At 37.9% G+C, this 26,050-nt stretch overlaps 1 protein-coding gene across 1 annotated transcript in view; it reads right to left on the minus strand.

Annotated features, from left to right (window-relative positions):
- Positions 1–14,491: 14,491 nt before the first annotated feature.
- Positions 14,492–26,050, minus strand: part of TMEM64 (transmembrane protein 64) — an 85,080-nt gene continuing 73,521 nt past the window's right edge. The window contains exon 5 of the mRNA XM_057307672.1: positions 14,492–17,709. The gene's annotated coding sequence lies outside the window, so the exon portion shown is untranslated. The remainder of the gene's footprint in view (positions 17,710–26,050) is intronic.

The following is a 26,050-nucleotide window of genomic DNA, read 5'->3' on the forward strand; positions in this document are numbered from 1 at the left end:
ATATAGGCAAAAGCAAACATCTTTAATCAGTCATTTGGTAAACAATTTCTTACTAAAATCTAACCAGGGAGCGATTACCAACAGAGAAACCAAGAACTCCTCTACAAGTGATATTTAGAAATTTAGCACAATGGGAAGAAGCACTGCAACATGGACTGATGGGGGAAAGGGCAGTGTGGCAGAGGGAGGAAAATGGATCAATGAGTAAAGATCCATACCCAATAGCAAACACACTTCCTTAAAGAGGAGGTCAAGAATTTTATGACAATCTCATTAAATGTATTTGTAATCACTTGCTTAGATATGAATATTTTTTTGTTCCTTGTATAGTGAATGCATATAACTCTCATTTCAGTGTGGTTTAACTATTGTCAATTTCTTATTTTGCCACTATAACAATGATGTGACATATATACAATGGAATATTATACAGCCATGAGAAAGATGAGATCATGACATTTGTGACAACATGGATAGACCTAGAAGGTATTATGCTAAGTGAAATAAGTCAGACTGAGAGAGACAAATACTACGTGATTTCACTCATAAGTGGAATCTTAAAAAAATAAATAAACAAAAAGCAGAATCATACCTGTAAATAGAGAGAACAAACTAATGTTTGCAAGAGAGGAAGGATGTGGGGGTTGGGCAAAATGGGTGAAAGGTGTGGGAGACACAGCCTCCAGTTATGGAATGAGTAAGTCGTGGGAACAGAAGGCACAGCACAAGGAATATAGTCAACAATATTGTGGTAGCATTATATGGGGACAGATGGCAGCTACAATTGTGGTGAGCAGAGAGTAAGTAGAGGCTTGTCCATTCACTATGTTGTACACCTGCAACTAATGTAACAGTGTGTGTCATCTACACTCAAATAAAACAAAATAAAAACATAAACAATAGCGGGGTGCCTGGGCGGCTCAGTTAGTCAAGCGTCTGACTCTTGATTTTGGCTCAGGTCATGATCTCAGGGTTGTGAGATGGAGCCCTGTGTTGGGGTCCACACCGGGCATGGAGCCTGCTTAGAATTCTCTCTTTCCCTCTCCCTGTACCCCGCCCTCTCTAAATTAATTAATTAATAAAACAATAGAACTAGGTGATAGGGAAAATTAATAGTATTTGCTAATAGAACAATTTAAAAATAATATATGTTAGGAAAAATGTAGAGATGTTTATATGGGTGAAAGGGAGTGAGAGATACAGGCTTCCGGTTATGGAATGTATGTCATGGAATAACAGGCACAGCATAGGGGATATAGTCAATGATATTGTCATAGCGTTATCTGGTGACAGAAGGTAGCTACATGTGTGGTGAGCATAACATGATGTACGTTGTACCCCTGACACTAATGTAACATAGTGTGTCAATTATAACTTTAAAAAATCGTCTGAAGTATGTTGCTAACGATGCCCAGACTAGGCCGGCAAGTGATGTCCAACCCTTTAAATACAGGAAACCCCCTTTGCCAGTCAGGGCCGTCTGCCTGTTTGGCATGGAGCAGTTACAGACCTCATTCTCAGTTGTTAGGAATGTACATGGCACCACTAACTATGGGAAATGCTTGCAGGAAAGTTTGCAAAGGAGAGAACTGAAGTCCAGCTGGATTAATTAGATTGCCTAAGGTCACACAAAGCTACATTTCACAACAGCAGACTTTTGGTCCAGTATTTCTTCAACTAACCCACAAGTCTGTGAATCCCTCATTTAGGGCCCAACAAAAAAGGGAATTGGAGGCTTGGAGAATATCAGTGATTTCAGCTATATGACTAATTGGTGGCAAAGAAAAGATGAGAACCCAGCTTTTTTGCTTTCAGGTCCACAGATGTTGCTGCTAATGAACAGAGGTCAGCATTGACTGGAGGGAAAAAAATTAATAAATGAGATAGATGTGGCAGCACCGCCGATAGAAGAATGATCAATAGAGGAGTTAGAAATACAGCAGTAAAGATTTCAGTGTAATTGGCTAGTGGTTGTTCAAGGAGTAAATACAGGAGATGGATGAAGTAAAATTGATCTCATTAAACCCTACAGATACTGAACTGAACTAACTTTTAATGTATTATAAACTCTCTTTAATCCAATTTCCTGTTATCAACATGCTTGCAACTTACTTGGTTGGCAGAAATATTAATGCCAGAGATAAAACTAAAATCAATATAATTTTTAAATTATGTTTTCATGTCTGACAATCTTTAGATTTATGGTATGTTACTGTATGGCATCATATTTGTGGCATAAGTAGTTTCAAAAATAATTTATTCACAGCTCCATCCTTTTACCTACAAGACATTCAAATACTGAAATGTGTAACTTCTACCTCCAGCCTTATTTTCCTTCTGATTTTCATTGTTTCCCAAAAGAAATTATTATGAGTTTGAATAATAGTTAATTCTAGTAGTTCTAGGCATAGCTTAGAACCTCCTCAGGCATCCTCTTTCTGCCTCTAAATAACCCATTTTCTGGTATTTTTGGATGGGCTGGAGGAAAGGACAGTTATGCGTCAGAATGTGTATTAAAAATGTAAAGAAAGAGAACATGCTAACCATGCTTCAGGCAGCACATGTATGATGCTTACATACATTTTCCTATTTAACCCTCAGAAAATCCCTACAAGATAAGTGCTGTGATCCCTACTTCGCAGATGAAGGAAGAAGGAACTAAGAAGTTAAGTCACAAGGTCACAAGGTCACATACTTGGTAAGTGACATGGGAGTCGGGAATTAAAATTTATATCTTTCTTTAGTTCTCATCACATCAGATTTTTATATTTGGAAGATCCAAAAATATTCTTAAATAAAAGGCATATCTAAGACCAGTCACCAATAAATAAATGGCTCAAATTAAGATTGAGATCAATAAGCACACAAATGGTTGAAATTTATGTCAAGCTGTGGTCTGATTCAAGCAGTATCTGGCCTTCAATTCAGAGCAAGCTGACTTTGCAGGTGTTTAATAATCAGACAGTAGTGCAGATGTTGTCTTAGAAATGATTATTTACTTACTTATAAATAACACTGTGATTTGCATAAATACAGACAGAAGAGGCAACTAAAAATCATGCCCATATAAAAAATCTAGTACAGAAACTAAGGAACTTCCAGCTGTGCCAGCTCAAAACCAACAGATGTGGTTCACTTTGTGTATTTTTCAAGTAATCACGACAGCATCTTATAAATACAAGACCATGAGCAAACAGCGAGTCAAAAAACACTCTTACTCTCTTTTCAGACTGAGTCACATAAATAACCTGGACGATTACCGATTGTCCCTGTAAAGATAATACATGTGTTAACGCAGAGAGAAGGCATCAGGAACCCACAAAAGAAATCCACTAAAACCAGAACGTGCAGGAAGAGGAAAAGAATAAGTTGTAGCGTTTTTTTTAAAAGAAATGCAGTATTCTTCCTGTTGCTTCCTTGTTTATCCACATTTACCGCATTTAAAAAGGATGTCATGAAAATATTTAAAGGAAATATAAGAGACTCATCATTATTTAAAAATTTTTTCCATCCTCCTACCACCCAACATATGCTAACATTTTTCTTTGATACATAAACACACATTTTCCATCACAATTTCCAGAGTGGAGGGACACCCCGGTGGCTCTGTCAGTTAAGTGCCCAACTCTTGGTTTCAGCTCAGGTCACAATCTCAGGGTGGTGAGACTGAGCCCCTCTTGGGGCTCCAGGCTCAGTACAGAGTTGGCTTGAGATTCTTTTCTCTTCCCTCTCCCTGCCCCTCTGCTAGCCACCCCCTCTCTCCCTTAAATAAACAAACAAAGGAACAGACAAAAGATTTCCAGAGTGGAAATAAAAGACCTGACACTTTCTGGCCTGCTGAGGGGATGAAAAACAACAGGACAAAAGTCCTCTATCTCTTAACAAAAGGCCTTTCAAATAAATGTGTTATTTTACTTCTAAAGCCTTGGTAATTCAGATCTAATTCAGGAGATGTGGGGATAGGGGATATATCTAACACAGATTTCAGATAATACGAAACAATCATAGCTTGTCACTGAGTATGCTATAGCTTATGGGAGTTGGAACATTCTTCTATAATGGGCCACATGGAAATAATTTTAGGTTTGCAGGCCGTATCATTTCTGTGGTAGGCAATACATAAACTAATAAATAGAGTCATGTTCTAATAAAACTTACTTACAAAAACAGACAATGGCCAGATATTAACTAGACGTACTGTGGTGATCATTCTGCAATATATACAAATATCAAATCACTATGTTGTACACTTGGAACAAATACAAGGACATATGTCAATTATACCTAAAAAAAAAAAAAAAAAAAAAAAAGCCTGCAGTAGGTGTATTTTGCCAGCAAACCAGAGTCTGCTCATTTCTATAATGGAATAAGTCTCATAAGGACTTCCCTCTTAGAATTCATGGGGTTTCAGGAATGTTAGAATTCAACTTTAAAGGCCTTTTGTCAGCAGGAAAACATTAAAATTTGATCTTGAATTAGCTATAAGGATTATTCCCCTGATCAAGCCCATTGAAGTAAGGCCAGAGACAAGCAAAGAGCTATGTCCTTCAATGAGAAATAAGCACGGCAGGCATGTATTCCAAAATTGAATTTCTTGGGAAAATGTGCTAATATTTCATAATTCAATAGAACATTTTTATATGCTTTCGTCAAGCAGATTGAACATTACTGGCACCATTGCTAGAAGCTAAAATGGCGATGAACGGTCAAGAAAAATTATCATCAGAATTAGCTTGAGCAGAATCAAGCTATGTGTTGAAAACTCTTTTTTCCCTCTAGCGAGCATAATTACCATGCCATTGATTGTCTCTCCTGGCATGGGAGGGAAACAAAACACTGTCCTCAATGACAGGCAACACAACATCTCTTACCTTTCTCCTGATTCACATTAATATTTTCTATTCGACTGGCCTATGAACTTCTTGGGGTTAGGAACACAGATACCCAAGCCAGGTTGATGACCAAAATGTATTTGTTTTATGAATAAATAAAAGCCTTAATAATAATGTTCGAGGCTGGAAAAGGAAAGCACAGCTGAGTCACAGAACTGTTATCTGGAAGCTCTCTAGTCAAGTTGTTCCACCATGGGGTTTTTGCCATCCCGCAGGTTAACAGAGTATTCAGAGTAGAATAGTGTCAAGACATTGCAGTTAAATTTAGTCACATGCTTATACATCACCTCCAGTGTGTTCGTCGTAGTACAAAAGCCATGAATACAAGGAAAGGTAAATTTTCTGGTCCCTCCCACAGCATGTAGTCTACATGCCTTGACCACACCCACATTTGTCTCATAAGCACTCTGGTAAAAATAACCAAATAACTAATTTTTTCAAAAGTTGGGATACTTTGGGGGAAATTATGTAGCTCCATTTAGAAGTATTAGAATGTATAAATAGACAAAGAACAGCTCAGACTTCGGAAAGAAAGAAATACAAAATGAAAACTCACTGGCATTTTTCAAAGTGCTGCATTTATGTTTATTGTTGTTTTATGACATTAATTTTTGAATGCTACAATTCATCATGAATATAGGTAATACACTTGCTAAATACGAATCCAACCTTGGAGTATTAAAATTTTAACTGTTTGACTGATTTGCATCGATATTTGCTACATTTGTCTGCTTTGGGGTGATGATGCTGCATCGTAAACAGTCCCCCAAATATTTCCACGGCTGCCTACAGAAACTAATGTTTCATTCACAGATCTGTGGGTGGGCTGGGGCAGCTCCACTTTAGACTAAAGCACATGTCCAGGTTGGCTTCCTTCATCTCCCATTCCAGAACCCAGGTCAAAGGGGCAGCAATCCCTGGGGCACTACTTTCTCCCCTTCTCAGGACAAAGACAGTAGTCAAAGAGACTGAGGGAGCCAAGCCATGGAGCCCCTGCAAAGCCTCTGACTGGGTAAGGGGTGTATCGCATTCACGGATACCCCAATGCAAGGCACTGAGTCAAGCCCAGTATCAATGGAACAAGAATGTTTACTCTTGGGGCACCTGGGTGGTTCAGTCAGTTAGGAGGCTGCCTTTGGCTCAGGTCATGATCTCAAGGTCCTGGGATCCAGCCCCACATGGGGCTCCCTGCTGAGCAGAGAGCCTGCTTCTCCCTCTCCTCCCCGCTTGTGCTCTCTCTCTCTCTCTCTCAAATAAATAAATAAAATCTTTAAAAAAGAAGGTTAACTCTTTGTGCTGGGCAAGGGGGACAGTGAATATTACCTAAACAACAGTTGCAAAGTCTAGAGTGGAGTTAGGAATATAGAAGAGAAATTTTATTTGGAAATTTCAAAAATACTTTAAATATGTAATTATAAGATACTGGAATACTAGAAGAGCAGAGCACCAGAGAAAGGGAAGGTGAGTGTTGAAACACAGAGGAAATCAAACAGGCTAATCTCTTATAGCACAGATCCAGTTTTAATCCCTATAGAATGCAATTTGAGTTTATCACCAGAAGAGAACAAATAGTATATTTAAAAAAATATTTCTGCTCCAATGGACAATTGAGGATACCATTTTCTTGAGTTTTTTAAAAAAGATTTATTTATTTACTTGAGAGAGAGAGACTGGGCAGAGGGAGCAGAGACAAGTGGGTACCCCACAGAGTGGGAGCCCAATGCCGGTCTGCATCCCAGGACCCCTAGATCACAATCTGAGCTGAAATCAATAGTTGGACACTCAAACGACTCAACCACCCAGGTGCTCCCATTTTCTTGGATTTTTTATTTTATGTGTTTTTGTTTTGTTTTTTAAGAGATGCTATGTTGATGCTGGCAATAACTAATCTCTGTGCATAGTGACTGGTAATATCTAAAAAGAATAAAGTCTAAAATTGCTACCATAAATAAGAATATAGTTTTTCTCTACGGAATTTTTTCTGAATTGATTTAGATTATAATAGCCAAAATTAAAATAAAGAAGAGAGGCATGATTTCCCAGAATTAAAAGGAAATGCAAAATTTACAACCCTGGAGCAGTGGCTGTGCTGTACGTTATAGGAAATGGACTTTCTGACATTAATCTCAGCGTATTTGTTCATTTCTGAAGAGCAGCCCAGGACACTGAGAGCTGCTAAATTTTATATTATGAATAATCAGTACAAAGGAATGAACAAAATCAGAGTTGGGAAAAAAATTATTCTATAAATCTCTACTAACAGAATTATATTGCAGAAACTGCAAGAAACTGAAAAGCATCCTCAAAACTGAGCCATGTGAGAAATATCTGTCTCCTTCCTCCCTAGATTAAGAAATCCTATTTTCTAGTTCAGCTCAGCAGGTATCTAATAAGCACTGTTCACTGATTTGGTGGACAGTCACTGCATGCTTACTAGGTGCATACTTTCTGCTAAGTGCGGAGAATACAGGTACAAAATGCAATCCCAGCTCTCAAAAGCACTCTAGCAAGGTCAAAAGCAAGCGAATAATTGTAATACACTGTGGTGAGTGCTATAAGATGCTCTCCTAGTCTTATTTCCCCAAGAAACAAAACTAACACAGGGATTTGAGTAGAAATAATTTATTTGGGGGGGGGGTGAAGGAAACACCAGTAGGGAAGTGGGGGAAGTGAGAAAGGAAGGACACAAGACAAAGCAAGGTACCACTGTGAGCCACTGGGATTACACCTGCCAGGGAACACAGGGAAACAGTGTGAATCACACGCCTCGACAAGTGGGGCTAGACCATTAATTTCCCAGCCTTGTTCACCTGCTGTGTGAGCAAGCAGAGAGGGAGAAGGCTTCTGGCAAAGGGGGGTTGGGCGGGTCTGCGCTGTAACGGTAAGGTTTGAGGGCACATGGACATCGCTTACAGATTCACAGCTAACCTTGAAAGGGAAAAGGAAAGAAGTGAGGAAAGGCTTCCTGGAGATGACACTTGAGAGGAGATTGTAAAACGTTTAAAATGTATTGAGGTTAAGAAAGAGAAAAACAGTATTTTTGGCAAGACAAGTATGAGGGCCTCCCAACCAGAAATTGCATGGCCCTTGAGAGGAAGTATGTGTTCTGCGTGCATGTGGCTAACATATAGGAGCTGGAGAGACACAAGGGAGAATTGTTAAGAAATGAAGCTCAGTGGATCAGTGGGAGCAAGGTCAGGGCTAGCCTCGAATCCCGTGCCAAAAAATTTGGAAATGAAATATATAAAATAGGGATCTATTTTAAAGGATTAAAGCATAATTTCAATAGCATAAACTTGGCAGTCATTCGAAACCTTGCTTGACCTCCACATCTTTTGTTTTCTCAATGAATAGCCTCGGTTGAGTAGCTTGGGCTCCACTCTGGTCCTGGGGATATATAGATCAGTGAACAAGAGACAAAGAGAATCCCTGTATTCATTGGATTCCTTGGGCGCGGAGGAGAGAAAATAAATAATTAAACAAATAATAAGAATTTCAGACAGAAGTGTATTAATGAAAGAGCAATGAAATAAAGAGTGACTGGGTTCTTTGGCTAGGATTGTTAGGGAAGGCTGGCCTTGAGAGGACATTTAAGCTGAGGGCTGAATGGTGAGGAGGCAAAAAAGGCTGAAGAAAATGCATTCTGTGTGGAGGATGGGGCCAATGAGACTATCCTGAGGTAGAAATCTGAAATGTGATTGTTGACGTGGCCAGAAGGCAGATCACGTCACAGTGAGGAATTGTGATTTTAGTCTAAGGGTGACGGGAAGCCACTGGAGGATTTTAAACAGTTGAGTAATATGATCTAATATACATTTAAAAAAAAAGAATTATGTTCCTCCCTGGAGAATAGGTCATAGAAAGACAAGTGTGGAAATAGGGAGACCAGAGGGAAGACTTGCTGTAGCCTAGGGGAGAGATGAAGGTGGCTTGGCTGTAAGAGATGGGAAATAAAATGTGGCTGTAATCCACTATTTTAGAGATTGTCAGGAATTACTAATATACAATGAGAAGGGTGAGGGAAAGAGAGGATTCAAAGCTACTGAGCGAGCAGTGGTCCCATGAATGCTCTAAGTCTTATGTTATCTGATGTTCTTATTATTATGAAACTAGAAGTGTAAATCACAGGCTTGGACTATAGAAAGTCGTAATTGTTAGATATTAGCATCATTATTAAGATGATGATGATGCGGTACAGGAGTAATGTTAAAAATAATTCTAAATCAAATTCATCCCATTTTCCAGAATTAAGCCAGATTCCCTGTGCCCTGTTGTTCTATGCCCAATACAAGGAGGCCTATTATGACATCTGTTTTACCTGCAATCTCTTATCAACTCTTCCTCCACGTTCCTAAGCTATTACTTCTCATCACCTAGCTTATCACTTAACCTCCTTGACTTCTCTCGGCATCTCCTTTTCAAATGTCCCAGGCTCCACCCTATCCTCAGGTCTCTTGATCCATTACCTGAATCAGAGCCTCCTTTTCCTATTTCTGACAGGCACCATGGCCATAGCAACAGCATCAACAAATGAGTGGAGGTGAGGAGGAACACTTTATCTTATGTATCTTAACCATGAGCTCCCATTCTGCTGGACTGGTAGGAAATTTAACCACGTAGGTTCCCCCAGGCTGTTCCACAGTTTGTATTTCATGCGATGTCAAAGAGTTAGAAGAGGCTCTCTCTGGTTATTGGTCATGTCTCCACACAGGTCACTGCTGACGTGTTCTTGTTCATGTCCACACTGTCCTTTCTCTCTGTTCTTTTCTTCTGGCCTTGGGGTATTCTCAAAGTAAAATTACACCAGAAGAAGTTAACCAAGCAAGGAACACATCACTCAGAACTGTTGCAATTGGGAAGAGAGACTGAACTCAACTTAGTTGAAACAAAAAGCCAGAGTTTTGAAGTGTGGGGTGAGGTAGTGGAAAAGTACGGGAGAATGCTTTTAGCCTAGAGATTTATCAGTGTGATTAGGACTTCTGTGTTTGCTAATTGGTGCTTATCTGAGGCTCCTACACTCTCACAAAGATTGGGAGATAGGTGCCTTATCTTTCTTGCGGATTACATTTCACGTGGGTAGCTGGCAGGTCTTTAAGAAACAAATTCCTGACTGTAAAGCTGGCAAGAGGCTGGCAGATGATTTACATCTCAAAGGGGCAGAGGGAGTTTTAAATTTAAATTTTTCTAAAGTAACTACTCCAAGAAAGGAAGGTTAGAGGCCAAAAGTCAAGAAGAAACCTATTTAAAGTTAAGACCAGCTGAAGGGAATGTTAAGGCTGTCTTGACAAATGTGGAGAATTTTTGGAGATACGATTCTTGGCCCTAGCCACGTCAACAAGCCACACTTCTCTGGGATCTTTCAGCCTCACAGGGACATTGTCAAAGAATAGTGTTCTAAGCACCCTGCTCCAGTACCTCAGACCTCTCTCCCTCCCACCCCAGCCAGAGGACCCTCTTTCTTTATGGGCTGGGAGGCAAAGGGTGGGTGAGTTTCTATCTTCTCTCTTCTTCCAAGTCACTCTGCTTCTTAGGAAAATCTCTCACTCTTTTCTTGTTGTTTATTTCCTAATTAACCTTAATTAGAAGGAAAATCAATACCAAAAAATTTTTGCTTTTTCATTAAGGACTAGAAGGACTTAGTAAAAAAGAAATGAACAAAACAGGACTAAGTTTTCATACTTAACCAATTATGTTTACATTCTGCTATAAAGACAATGTACTTCATAGAGTAATTATGAATTTAATGGAAAAATACATATTTCTGGAACACATTCAGACTTCAAGATAATAAATAAACTCCTTTCTCCCTCCTACACATTCATTAAGAAATGAAGTATTATTACCTGTGTATTGATAAAACATAGAGTGCCTGTTCCATTCCAAGATCTTTTGAAATTTTTTCTCTTCTGAATTTTCAAACTCCAAACTATATGCTTAATGTATTTGTCTTATTCTGTTCAACTGCCATAACCAAATACCATAGACTGAGTAGCTTAAACAGAAAATTATTTTCTTACATTTTGGGGAGACTGGAACCCAAGGTCAGAGGGTCAGCACGGTCAAGTTCTGATGGGCGCTGTCTTCCCGGCTTGCAGACGTCCTCCTTCTGACTGTGTGCTCACATGGCTTTTCCTGGAGGAGGCATGCATGCCTCTATGTGTGTGTGTAGAAAGAAAGAGCATGCTGTCTGGTGTCCCTTGTTATAAAGGTACTAATCCCATCATGAGGGCCTCACCCCCATGACCTCATCTAGATCTAATTATCTCCTGAAGACCCCCATCTCCAAATACCATCATATTGGGAGTTAGGTCTTCAATATATGAATTTGGGGGGCACACAATTCAGTCCACAGCAATTTTTTACTAAAGTCAATAGAAATAAAAATAGTTTATCAAATTTTAGGGCAAAAAAATGTTCTGCCCTTTTATTTTTGAGTGGAAAGGGCTTGTGGGTCAGTCTTATCACTAACAGATTTATTTGTTTCCTGCCAGGTGAGGCAGTGGACTTTGCAATGCCAACTCTGTGAGCGCATATGTGTCACCGTTGCCCTAAAAAAACAGTAATGCCAGGTACCGTCACTTGCTGGTGCTCCAGCCAAGCTGATTTCTCTGTTACATAGACACCACTCTTTTCCTAACGTAGGATTAAACGAAATAGCGGTTAATGTGAAATAGAAATAGTGAATCCATATGTGTGTGTGTGTGTGTAATATATATGCACATACACATGTATATATATACATTTATATGCATATAAAACTTTACCTTGGAATTATTTTCTTGCTTCTAGATAAAAATAAGGGCACCAGGGTACAGAGGAAAGTATGTAAGCTTTTGGGTTCTCCTTGATGATAGTGAGCTTCCCGTAAAGTTCTTTCCCTACCCTTCCATTCATACGTAGGCAGCATTCCAAAAGCGTTCATTTGCATCTATCTTTCCTCATTCTCTTTTCATATTTCTCCCTTGTTTGCTGTGTAGATGCATAGTTTATGAGGCCTGTGACTCCACTGATCGGGGGCTGCGGTCGCCCAGTAGGATTTAAAGGCAGCAACGGTGACTGCGGGAAGTGCATATTCATTGTGTCCTACCCGCTTGTCTCTGCTGCCTGGTACACAGCTCTGTGCCGTCCTGATCCAGACTCTTGTTTCCATTGTTTTGACTCGGGCGCCAACTCCCCCTCCCCTGGGGATGATGAATAATTGAAAACTGAACATGAGCTTAATTTGCTATGCTTCATAAGAATCTTTTTATGCTGATTTGGTTTAGTATGCTCTGAAACATCAAGCGCCAGACTCCAAGGTCAGGAATAATTACTATACCCCATACGTAACACATACCTCGAAAGTGAACTGGGACGTAGATGACCTCTCACATCAAGATAGGAGTAATTTAGATTTCTTAATAAATGTCAAGAATTATAATAAAGAGAATTGTATGGCCCTCTTTTCTAGGTATTTTGAAAATAAGTATTTTTATTTTAAAAGGAAGTGTAATTTTGTCCAATAAGACATAATAGGAGTATTGTGTTTGATCCCATCTACTGTTTGTTATCTGAGCATTCACCTGGAGTTATTATCCCTAGATAATGGATCAGAGTGAAGTCTTCAGTAATAGGAATACAAGAAATGCTCACACTTTTCTGCTGCCATTTAAAAGAATATACTTGTCATGGACTGAATTGTGTGCCCCCCCCAAAAAAATTCATAGGTTAAAGTTTTATCCTTCAATATCTCAGAATGTGATTGTATTTAGAGACAGGATCTTTACAGAGGTAAATAAGGTTAAATGAGATTATCAGAGTGGGCTCTAATCTGACCCGTGTCCTAATAAGAAGAGAAACTTGAGATACAGACATGCACACACAAAAGGCAGACAATGTGAATCACAAAGAAAAAAGAGCCATCTACAAGCCAGGGAGAGAGGCCTGGTATCGATCTTTCCCTCAAGTCCTCAGAAGGAGCCAAAGCTGATGACACCTTGATCTTTGACCTCTAGCCTTCAGAAATGTGAAAATACCGGTTTCTGTTGTTGGAGCCGCCCAGTGTGTGGTGCCTTGTTACAGCAGCCCCAGCAAACTAATACAACACTCTCATCAGCCCAAGGGACTTGAGTCTACTCTTCCTGCCCACGACCAACTGGGCTGAGGAGGGATACCAGTCCAAGCCCACTAACCCAATGAAGCAACCCATCGACTGCACAGGAGCCAATAAAAGTCTCTCAAAAATCGGAACCAAGAGGCCAGGCTGGGAAAATTGGAAGCTGTCTTTAAGGGCACAACCCTAGAGTGGATCCTGCCTTTAAAGACCCTTTTCTGTTTGGTTGGTTCACCTCTCTTTTGGATTCCAGGTAGTCTGTGCCCTTGACGTAAACTGGCTTGAAGAGTTTTAAGTAATTCTTACATCAGACATTAGAGCTAAGTCAAAACGGGCCCAGAGGCAGTCTGAGAGAAAGATAAAAAAGGGAAGAGAAGAGTAAAGCAAAGAATGGAGAATAAATGTGTCCCTGACTTGATTCTAACCCCAAATCATCCATTCCTTCATTCCATAGAGTCTCTGCGGTTGTCTGGGGGCTGGGTTATGGGCAGCCGGTGGTGAGCAAGGCTCAGCCCCTGTGCTCAAGAAGCTTAAGGTCTAGTAGTATATGGCTTATTGGTTATTTTGAATTTGATATCCTTCTGTCTCTTTTGATTAATACAGAGAAGTTGACCATATCATTTAGGTTATATGTCTCTCTCATTATATAAAGATGAATTTTTAAATAAATGGCTCATTCTTGCCTTTATCCCCATATCTATAATAAGTTTTGATGCTATTCCTAACATCTATCATAAACTCTGTGAGGGGAGCAGTGTCCATACAGGTATGAGAAAAAAGAAGACAGAAAAAGGAAGTTTTCTTATCTTTCTTGTATTTAGGCATGGCTTTGGAGTAAAAAAAAAAAAAAAATCCAGCAAAACATTATTTTAATGTTCTTCTCCTTTTTTTTTTTTAAAAGATTTTTATTTATTTATTTGACAGAGATAGAGACAGCCAGCGAGAGAGGGAACACAAGCAGGGGGAGTGGGAGAGGAAGAAGCAGGCTCATAGCAGAGGAGCCTGATGTGGGGCTCGATCCCATAATGCCAGGATCACGCCCTGAGCCGAAGGCAGACGCTTAACCGCTGTGCCACCCAGGCGCCCCTAATATTCTTCTCCTTTTATATCTCTTTCTCATCTCATGCTATCCTGTTCCCCAGGCTCTAAATCTTTCTGAGACATACTTCCAGGCCTCATTCTTTCCGTGAAGTACTCCCTGCTCCAAAGTTATTTATTACTCCTTTTATCTTCTCACTTCTGCTGTCAAAATCTCATTAAATTCGCTGGAAGTGATCTTACCTGGTGTCAGTAAAAATGAAATTGGAATGAGCTAAAATGTATGAATCTTTTTTACTAATAACACTATACCCTCCCTATAGGTATTTCCACACTTTCAAAGAAGATATTAACGAATCTAAGTTATTGTTCAACTGATAGAATTACAAGCAACATAGGAAATTAAAATTTTAAAGTCCAGAGATATGTGTGTAACAGACCACCGCAAAAACAGGAAAATTCCCTCTGGGATAATACTATCCCTATTGTCAGTACCTATACTGCCTCTTCATTCAGAATATTTCTTCCTCCAATTCTGCTTCAAGAACTCTCTAAAAGATCCAGGGTTTTGTGGGATTTATTTTAAATGTACTCACATCAACAGATAAAGTTCTAAGAGGAAATTGGAGCAGAGACATCTGTATTACAAATAGGTCCACTATTTTATTCATCCTTTCATTCCTTGATTCAAGAAGCATGTATTAAACACCTATCTTATTGCCATTTACTTACTGGTTACTTGGGATTCAGTAGTCAATAAGCTGTGGTTTTTGCCTTTGCCATGCACACTCGTAAGGACATACAGTTCTGAAAAGCCATAGAAGTCTGGGCCGAGGTTTATTCCTGCTGGACCGTGATGTGCCAGTGAGGGGAGAGGGATTAGTAGCAGATGGGATGATGATAAAAGCAATTATCATAGCTAACACACGCATGATGCTTGCCATGTGCCAGGCAATGTCTAAGTGCTTTATATATAATAGACACATGATTCATTATTTAGTTCTTAAAAATCTCTAAGAGTTAGGTAATATTGTTACTGTCATCATCCTTGTTTTACAAATGAGGAAACTGAGAGATGGAGAGATTAAAGCCAGAGCTGGCTACTGACGAATCTAGGGTCCAGGCATGAATCTGGTTGCAGATCTGCGTGCTTAGCCACTACTTTATTGCTGGCATGAGATCTTTTTATGTAAGATGGATTTTCAAGTCAGAAACTCAGATAGATAGATAGATAGATAGATAGATAGATAGATAGATATAGATAGATAATAGATGATAGATACAGATAGATGATAGATAGATAGATAATAGATAGATAGATAGATAGATAGATAGATAGATAGATAGATATAGATAGATAATAGATGATAGATACAGATAGATGATAGATAGATAGATAATAGATAGATAGATAGATATAGATAGATAATAGATGATAGATACAGATAGATGATAGATAGATAGATAGATAGATAGATAGATAGATAGATAGATAGATAATAGATAGATAGATAGATAGATATAGATAGATAATAGATGATAGATACAGATAGATGATAGATAGATAATAGATAGATAGATAGATAGATAGATATAGATAGATAATAGATGATAGATACAGATAGATAGATGATAGATAGATCGATAGATAGATAGATAGATAGATAGATAGATAGATAGATAGTATTAAAATGGAGTAAAATAAAATATAATCAGAAACTTTAGACTCAATGTGCTCTGCTAGACTAATCCTAGTAGGCTCCTCTAGGACTCCAGGTGACATGTATATTTTTGTCAAATTATTGAAGTGATATTTATAATAAAACCTGAAACTAGAAACCATCCCATTCTGAACTATTGGAAAAGCAGATTAATGTATGAAGAGGTGAAATTTTTTTCCCTATGTCCAGTTCTGTTCACTAACCTACTGCATGCCTTAGGCTTAGGTCATATCAACTCTCAAATTCCTCATATGTTGGGTGACCACATAATTAATTCTCCAAATGGGGACACTCTAAACAATGAAGGGGGGCGCCAGTAATAATTACGCCAGAACAATATTTCCTGACAAACCATGGTGTATGGTTATTCTCCATCTGTGTGAAAACAAGGCTTCACTGGCTAATCCCTAAATCCCCCTCTGGGGAGGCTGTAGAGGGTGTGTTTGTGTTTACTTGGCTGACTGTTTATCCACATGTATTGGGGTCATTCAGTAAGAGGCAGAAGAAAAACCCAGAGGTCTGACTTTTAACCCTGTGCCTCGACCTTGGGACATCTTTATTCTAGTAAATGAAGTGAGTAATAATAATAATAAGTAAATTGACCATTTCTATATTAAATTGGAAGCATTGTGCAAGGAAAAACAAACACAAATTAATTCCAACTGGGCTTAATGCCCAGAAAAATCATCACTAGGCAAAATACAAGACAAAACCAATGCCCCAAAAAGATTGCTGATTAGAAACCAAGAATTAATTTCACTTATAACAGGAATTAATTCTGAGTCTTCTGAAACTGAAGAGCTAACCTGAGTACTTCCAAACAGTATGATCAGTGTGATCTGAGCTGAAAGACCCTGGCTTTGTACAAAGAGTATAGGGAAGATATTTTAGATTCTTCATTCATTTACTCATTCAACAAAATGGCAAGAGCTTATTATATGCCAAATAGGATGTTATGGATCAATGATATAAATGCAGATTGCTGGGCCTCACCCCTTGAATTTAAGTTTAGTAGCTCTGACATAGAGGACTATCAAATTTTAACATTAAAAGTCCTTTCTCAGTAAACCCTTCAGTCCCAGGTAAACAGAAGTGATTGGTAACCCTAGGTAGGGCATAAGAATTTGCATGTCTAACAAGTTCCCAGGTGACACCAAAATCTCTGGTCCAGGGACCATATTCTGAGACCATGGCTGTAAACCAGTGGTTCTCATCCTTGACTGCCCAATGGAATAACCTGGGGAGTTTATGAATATGTTGATTCTGACCTACTTGATCTCAGGTGAAGCATGGATATTAGCCTTGTTAAAATCTCTTCAGATGATTCTAGTGTGGAGGCAAGGCTAAGATCCCTGAAACTAATCCCTGGGTACTGTGATTCTAGCCTGTTAATATCCTGTAATTGTATCTTCTTGCCATCTCTGCTACCATTACTATAAATCAAGACATCTTCATTTCCTGCTTGGGTTATTGCACTAATCATATGACTAGTCTCCCCACTTGCAAGTTTTCCATACCATCTCTAGTTTATCCTCCATACACTGCTAGAGTAATCTTACTAAAACATAAACTTAATTATATTACTCCCTTGCTGAGGGTCCAATGGACTCTCTTGTATTAGTCAGTGTAATTCATGTTATCTACTCTAAAAAACAACCACCAAATCCCAGCAGCTTACCTCAACAAAGTTTATTCCTTCCTCACACCATAGTCTAATGGCTGCTCTCCTGGACAGTTCTTCAAGCAATGACAAAAGATCCCCCCATCATGTAGCTCCACTATCTCCTCTTCTAGATCACCTACATTTAATTACTTGACAGGTGAATTGAGAGAATGTGGAAGATGATGCAGGATATTTGAGGCTGGATCCTTTTAGAGTGATAGCGTACATTACTTCTGCACATATTCCATTGATCAGAAGAACTCTTATGGCCCCAGATAGATGACAGGAGTCTGGAAAATGTGCCTAGAAAGAAAATTAAATGGCACAGTGAATAGCATTGTCTCTGTCACACCTCTTATCAGAAAAATACAAATGTACTGTGTATAATCTTTTGGGTTTCATCCTTATTAGGTGATGAAATAAAGTCCATTGTATAATGTATAAAGTCCAAAATCCTATGCTTGACCTATAATGACCTTAAGAATTTGTCTCGTTTCCTAATATCATCTCTTGCTCCTCCTTACGACATTCTGTCTTTCCATTTTACTGTTTCTCAAATGTCTCATGCTGTCATACCATTTTGGGGGTCTAGAAAATTTTCATTCTTCATTTAGCTCTTTTCTACTAGTTTCTCAGAGCTTAGCTCAAGAAAGCCTTTCAAAAGACTTTCCTGTCCTTCCATCACCTTCTGCTTCCCAGTTTGTAATAGTTTCTTCCACTCTCTAATAGCCCTGAGATTGTGCACTTGTAGACCTCATCTCACTATATCTCTTTGACGTGTTTCAGAGGATCTTAGTCGTGCGCATCTTATAGGTGACCAGGGTACTTTATTCTCAACATTCTCAGCACTAACTTGATGCCTAGCACATAGCAGATATTGAGTAAATGCGTGTGTGAATAAATGAATAACAGCTTAAAGACAATAGACAACATTAACTTTATACCACTGAGGGGTCAAGATGGTTCCCATTATGATTTGATAGGTACGCAAAGAATCCCCTACTTCAGAAACTTCTGTGTAATGAGTCATTGAAGATCCCTTTCCTATTATAAGTGAGGCAGTATGTTAAAATTTTATTTACCATTAAGCATATTTCTTCTTGAGTTGGTTTCTCAGTTTGTGTATCCAAATGCTATGCAAGAAAAAAACCCAGGAGAAGTAAGTTTTAGTAAAGACTGAGACTAAAAAATATAAGAATATATCTAGATCTTGGACTATTTTATGAGTGCAGACCTAGACTGTGCACACTTGGGGGATCTTGGACAGCCAGGGATAGCATAAGAACATTTGAATGAGTCCCAAGGGATACTGATTAATAGGTAAAGTACAGTCACAGAAGGTAAATCCCAACATTTATTGCTTTTGTCTTTGGACAGCCCTTGGGATCATATAATTGTAAATACAGAAGTCTGATGAACTTAATTAGGACTCACCTAGTGCAACTAACCTATCAACTACCTAGTAGCAGCACAAGGCAAAGTTATCCTCTTCTAGTGGAAATCTGTTGTGCACCATTGTATAAATATATAATGTATAATTATCTGTCCCTTGTTTGACTTATTAGCATAAGAGATGCTCAGGGACTTATATCAGGGAAGGAATGCCAAGTCCTTTCCCACTTTCCTCCACAGTCTTACGGGATGTGATGGGCATAGAAAGATGAAAGTGAACTTGCGACTACATAAAATATATATTTCTAGAATATTTCCATTTGCCTCTACAGATCTATCCTCTACCCTCTCCATCCTGTTCTGCGACCTGGGAGCTGACCTTCCTTGACTGTACCAACAAATTCCCTGTCCTCTTCTAACTAGATTTTGTCATGGACAGCATGAGCAGTGAATCAGAGGGTGCGAGGGAGGGAGTTCAGCACATTTATCCTCTGGCTTCCCTACAAGTTACCGTAAGTAAGCCGACTCTCTTTACACAAGGCCAGAGGTCCTGTAAGTTGACCTCCAGAGGTAGAGTTACTCTTGCAAGTTTCCATTAATTGCTCTTTCTCCTAGGATTGATGCTGGTTTCCTGCAGTTATTAGCCTTATAGTGTTTCGTCACCCTCTCATTGGTTTCCTTTAACCCAGTAAATAGTCCCTTAACCATTGAAAAGCCCCTTTACTAAAGTTTCTTGTTGGAGAGTGCCATTTCTTTCCTCCAGGACTCTGATACAGTAACTTTCTACTAACTAACTGACTAGCAATAGTTAGTTAACATTAGCAACAGTTAGTTTACATTTAGCAGCCACTGTGAGGCTGCAAATAGAGTTATACACTTAGTCCTTTTTCATAAGCTACAAATACTTGCTTAATTACTTATGATCAATCTTTAGTAGTTTTTTGAAGATCTCTCCCGGTGCACAGTGCCTATCTATGATTCAGTCTCTTCTTGTAAACAGTGTTGTAAGTGAGAGGGAGAGAGTTTTAGATAGATAAGTAGGTAGGTAGATAGATGATAGATAGATAGATAGATAGATAGATAGATAGATAGATACTCTCCAGAGTTAGGCTTAGGAATACTACCACATTGAATTAAAATCTCCAGTTCTATAACCAGTGCCAAAAACATTTTAATGTAACCTCTGTAATACTGTTGGTTCAGCATCTGAAATTTTGAAGTCTGGAACTTGAACACTTACATGGCTACCCTAACATGGCCTATCTGATTAAACTATCAATGTGTCTCTGTTTAGGTCTCCCTAAGAGTGGATGTACTTATAGCCCTACCATATAAAACACTAGATGTATGAGCTATTAAAAATCATTTTGCTTACTACATGTTAATATATAATGATTCAGGGCTCGTGTTACGAAATAAATAAGCTCTAGATGAAATGCCTGCTCCCCCACTTACTAGCTGTCTTAAAAACTCAATGTCTCTAAGTCTTGAGTTTCTGAAAATGAAGAGGGTAGTAATAGTACCTGCCTCACAGGTTGTTGTGACACAGAAATGAATTAATACATTTAAGTTTTAGCACAATAACTGATAAAAAACACTAAATGAATGTTATCTCTGATTATTACCTAATTTTCTTCTGTGACCATCAGCCTCCAGGCTGCAGTGTCTATTCCCACATAATCATGATATTTATTTATTTCTGCTAACAGCATTCCATCTTGAAGATTCCGAGAAGTTTATAAGAGGGAGGGACTTTGGACTTGTTGTAGCTCAACCTGCTCATCTTAATGATGAGAAATCAAGGACCAGGAGAAGTGGGGGGACCCACTAGCTCACTGATGTGTGGTGGCTGAGCAGGGGATAGAAGTAGAGCTTCCATCTCTCCTGAAGCTATCTTGTCCACCACACTAGATACCTACTGAAGTGGTTCCTATTGGCATAACTTTTGCTCTGAGTCCCTAATCTTTCTGGATCACTGACAGTTTTCCCCAAGACCTGAGAAAAACTCCAGTTATGTTCTCACTACCACCATGAACTCAACTGGACTTCATGACTTTCTAAGACAGGTGCTGAGAGCTCTGCTTCCAACTCTCCAAGGTGTGAGGTCAAGTCAGAGTTCCTAATTTAGGCTTAAACTCACTGGGTAACACTTAAAAATAAATTATTTTCTTCTACCTTCAGGGCTAAGGAATCAGATGCAGGGAAGGTGAGGACCCTGGTCAAAATCATTGGGTGCAAAAGATCACATATTGTATGATTTCCCTTATATGAAATATCCAGAACAAGTAAATCCATAGAGGCAGAAAGCAGATAAGTGGTTGCCAGGGGCTTGAGGGAGGGCAAATGGAGAGTGACTGCATAAAGCATATGTGGTTTCCTTCTGGAATGATGAAAATTTTGAACTAATAGAGGTGATAGTTGCACAATACATGAATGCACTAATGTTATTGAATTGCACACTTTAAAATTAATTTTGTTATGTGAATTTTTTAATAATATTTTTATTATATTATGTTTGTCACCATACAATACATGCCTAGTTTTTGATGTAAAGTTCCATGATTCATTACTTGTTAAGTGAATTTTATTTCAATTTAAATCAAATGTCTTACAACAGCAATAACCTAAAATGTGAGGAAATAAAACTATAAAGTATATGAATTCTATTGAAGTTAGGTTGTTATCAGTTTAAAATAGGGTGTTTAAGATAGTTTGTGTAAGCCTCATAATAATCACAAGGGAAAATCCTGTAGTGATTAAATAAAAGAACAAGATAAAGAAGTCAAAGCATACTGATATCAATAGACATCAAAACATACACACAAAAAGAGCAGGATAAGAAATAAGGAACAATGGATCTACAAAAGAATCAAAAAAACAATTAACAAAATAGCAATAATAAGTCCTTACATTTCAGTAATTACTTTAAATGTAAACAGATTAAATTCTCCAGTTAAGAGACACAGAATGGCTGAGTGGGTTAAAGAAACAAAAAACGAGATCCAACAACATGCTGCCTACAAGAGAACCGCCTTAGCCTTAAAGACACACGTAGACTGAGAGTGAAGGGGTGGAAAAAGACATTTCAAGCAAATGTTAACAATAACAACAAAAAAAGGAGGGTTAGCTATACTTTTATCAGACAAAATTGGCTTTAAACTAAAAATGGTAAAAAAAAAAAAAAAGACAAAGGAGGTCATTATATAACAAAGGGGTTAAATATATATACATCAGGAAGATACTACAGTTATAAATATTTATGCAACCAATATTGGAGCACCTAAATATATACAGCAAAAACTAATGGAGCCAAAGGAGAAATAAACAATAATATAATTATAGTTGGAGAATTTAATGCCCCACTCCCCACAATGTAGAGGAGAATCACCCAAGGAAACAGCAGGTTTGAACAACACTATAGATCAAATAGACCTAACAGACCTATCCAGAACATTCTGTCCAAGACCAACAGAATACACATTCTTCTCAAGCACATGTGAAATGTTTTCTAGGATAGACCATATATTAGGCCAAAAAACAAGTATTAGAAAATTCGAGAGAGGGGCGCCTGGGTGGCACAGCGGTTAAGCGTCTGCCTTCGGCTCAGGGCGTGATCCTGGCGTTATGGGATCGAGCCCCACATCAGGCTCCTCTGGTATGAACCTGCTTCTTCCTCTCCCACTCCCCCTGCTTGTGTTCCCTCTCTCACTGGCTGTCTCTATCTCTGTCGAATGAATAAATAAAATCTTTAAAAAAAAAAAAAGAAAAGAAAATTCGAGAGAACTGAAACCATACTGAGTATCTTCTCTGTCAACAATGACATGAAACTAGAAGTCAATAACAAGAGGAAAACTGGAAAATTCACATATGGAATATTAACACTCTCCTAAACAACCAATGGATCGAAGAAGAAATTAAGGGGAAATTAAATAATTTCTTGAGACAAATGAAAATGGAAACAATATACCAGAACTTGTGAGATTTATCAAAAGAAGTTCTAAGGGGGAAGTTTATAGCAATAAATGCCTACATTAAGAAGCAAGAAAGCTCACAAATATACAATTTAACTCTATGCCTTAAGGAATTAGAAAAAGAATGCACTAAGCCCAAAGTTAGCAGAATAAAAGAAAAAATAAATATTAAACCAGAAATAAATGAAATAGAGAGCAGAAAAATAATAGAAAAAATTAACCAAACTAAGAGTTTCCTCTTGAAAAGATAAGCAAAATTGACAAACCCTTAGCTAGACTAACCAATGGAAAAGAGAAAGGATGTAAATCAATAAAACTATAATTGAAAAAGAAGACATTGTAACAGATACTACAAAAATTTAAAGGATCATAAGAGAGTATTTGAACAGCTATACACTAATAACCAGGCCAACCTAGAAGAAATGGAATAATTCTTAGAAACATACAACTTACCAAGACCGAATCAGGAAAACATAGAAAATCTGAATAGACAAGTTGCTAGTAAGGAGACTAAATCAGTAATCAAAAATCTCCCAACAAAGGAAAGCCCAGGACCAAATAGCTTCATAAGTGAATTTTACCAAACACTTAAAGAATAATGAACACCAATCCCTCTCAAACTCTTCCAAAAAATCAAAAAGGTGGGAACACACTCCCAAAATCATTTTATAAGACCAGTATTATCCTGATGCCAAAACCAGAAAAGGAAACTACTAGAAAAGAAAACTGCAGGCCAATTTCTCTAATAAATATAGATATAAAAGTTATCAGTAATATACTAGCAGAACAAATCCAGCAGCACATTAAAATGGATTATTCACGATGATCCAGTGGGATTTATCCCTGCAAAGCAAGGATGGTTCAACATAGCCAAATAAATCTATGTGATATGTCATAATTATATAATGAAAGAAAAGAATTATATGATCATCTCAATAGATGCAGAAAAAGCATTTTGTAAAATTTAACATCGATTCATGATTAAAAACTGCTAACAAATTAGGCATGGAAAAATACATCCCAACATAATAAAGGCCAAATATGACAAACCCACACCTCACATCATACTCAATGGTAAAAGGATAAAAGCTTTTCCTCTAAGATCAGGAACAAAACAAGGGTGTTCACTCTCACCACTTTTATCAGCATTGTACTAGAAGTCCTAGCTAGAGCAGTCAAGAAAAAGAAATAAAAGGTATCAGAACTGAAACACAATAAGTAGAATGGTCTCTCTTTTGCAGATGACATGATTTTATATGTAGAAAATCCTAAAGACTCACTCAAAAAGCTGTTAGATCTGGGGCGCCTGGTTGGCTCGGTTGGTGGAGTATGCAGCTTTTGATTTCAGGGTTGTGGGTTTAAGCCCCACACTGGGTATAGAGATTACTTAAAAATAAAATCTTAATTAAAAAATTACTATTAGGGGCATCTGGGTGGCTCAGTTGGTTAAGCATCTGACTCAATCTAAGCTCAGTTCTTTTTTTTTAAAAAAAAGATGTATTTATTTATTTATTTATTTATTTGAAAGACAGAGAGCACATGCAAGTAGGGGAGGGGCAGAAGGAGAGAATCTTTCAAGCAGTCCATACTGAGTGCAGAACCTGATGTGGGTTTTGATCCCAGGACCCATGAGATCATGATATAAGCTGAAACTAAGAGTAGGACACTTAACCCACTGAGCCACTCAGGTGCCCCTCAGCTCAGTGTTTGATCTCAGGGTCATGAGTTAAAGCCCCACATTGGGCTACACAGTGGGTTGGAGCCCACTTTAAAAAAAAAAAATACTGTTAGATCTAATCAGTGAATTCAGTGAAGCTGCAGGATACAAAATCAACATTCAAAAATCCGTAGCATGTCTATGTACAGTGAATTTTCTGAAAAAGAACTAAATCTATCCCATTTGCAATAACATTAAAAACAATAAAATACATAGAAATTAATTTAACTAAGGAGGTGAAAGATCTCTGAAAACTACAAGACATTGATGAAAGAAGTTCAAGAAGATACAAATAAATAGAAAGTATCCTGTATGCATGGATTAGAAGAATTAATATTAAGATGTCCATACTACCAAAAGACATCTATATATTCAATGCAATCACTATCAAAATTCCAATAGCATTTTTTTACCGAAGCAGAAAAACACTCCTAAGATTTATATGGAACTACAAATTACACCAAATAGCCAAAGAAATCCTGAGAAAGAAGAACAAAGCAAGATGCATCACATTTCCTGATTTCAAGCTATATTTTAAAGCAAAAGTCATCAAAACAGTATGATATTGTCATAAAAGCAGATAAATAAACCAATGGAATAAAATAGAAAGCCCAGAAATAAACCCAAGCATATATGCTCAACTAATATTTGACAAGCGATCCAAGACTATTCACTGAAGAAAAGACAGTCTCTTCAAGAAATAGTGCTGAGATAATTGGATATTCACATATAAAAGAATGAAACTGAACCCATATCTTACACCACGCACAAAAATTAACTCAAAATGGATTAAAGACTTAAATGCGAGACCTAAAATCATACAAATCCTAGAAGAAAACATAGGAATAAATCTCCTTGACATGGGTCTTGGTAATGATTTTTTGGATGTGACACTTAAAGCACGAGCTATAAAATAAAAATAAACATGTGGAACTATATCAGACTAAAAAGCTTCTGCACAGCAGAAGAAACAATCAACAAAATGAAAAGACAATCTATGGAAAGTGAAAAAATATTTGCAAACCATATATTTGATAAAGAGTTAATAAACAAGCCAAGTAATCCACAAAACCATCTATACTTGATAGAAGAAAGAGTAAGGGATTTGGAGACAGCTGGGCCCATTGTCAACTTTGGTTTTTTTCTACCGTGTGACCTTACTCAATAGACACAGCTTATGTTGCCCTATTTTCTTCACCCCTAAGTGAGGATTTGGGGGAAAGAGGAAAGCAGACAATGTGTGTGAAGTGCCCACTACAGATCACACCACAGAAGTCTTCAGTAGGTGGAAGTTTATTCCTCAAATACTTCTATGAAAGTCTATTAAAATTTATTTTGAGAGGATAAGATTTGTCCAATAAAATATACTGAAATTCTTGCACATTTTCTCATAATTTTTATAACTTCGAATTTTAATTGTTTTAAAAATAATTTTTTAAAACCAAACATTGGTATTTTTTTATGTCGACCACTGCTGAAAAGGCGTCTCTGAGTAGAATATGTACATTTTAAACAGATATTGCTCAGCTCAATTTTAGGTAGGAAGTAAAACTATTTCAATCCT

Source organism: Ursus arctos, unplaced genomic scaffold, assembly GCF_023065955.2.
Source record: "Ursus arctos isolate Adak ecotype North America unplaced genomic scaffold, UrsArc2.0 scaffold_6, whole genome shotgun sequence".
Classification (NCBI taxonomy): Eukaryota; Metazoa; Chordata; class Mammalia; order Carnivora; family Ursidae; genus Ursus; species Ursus arctos.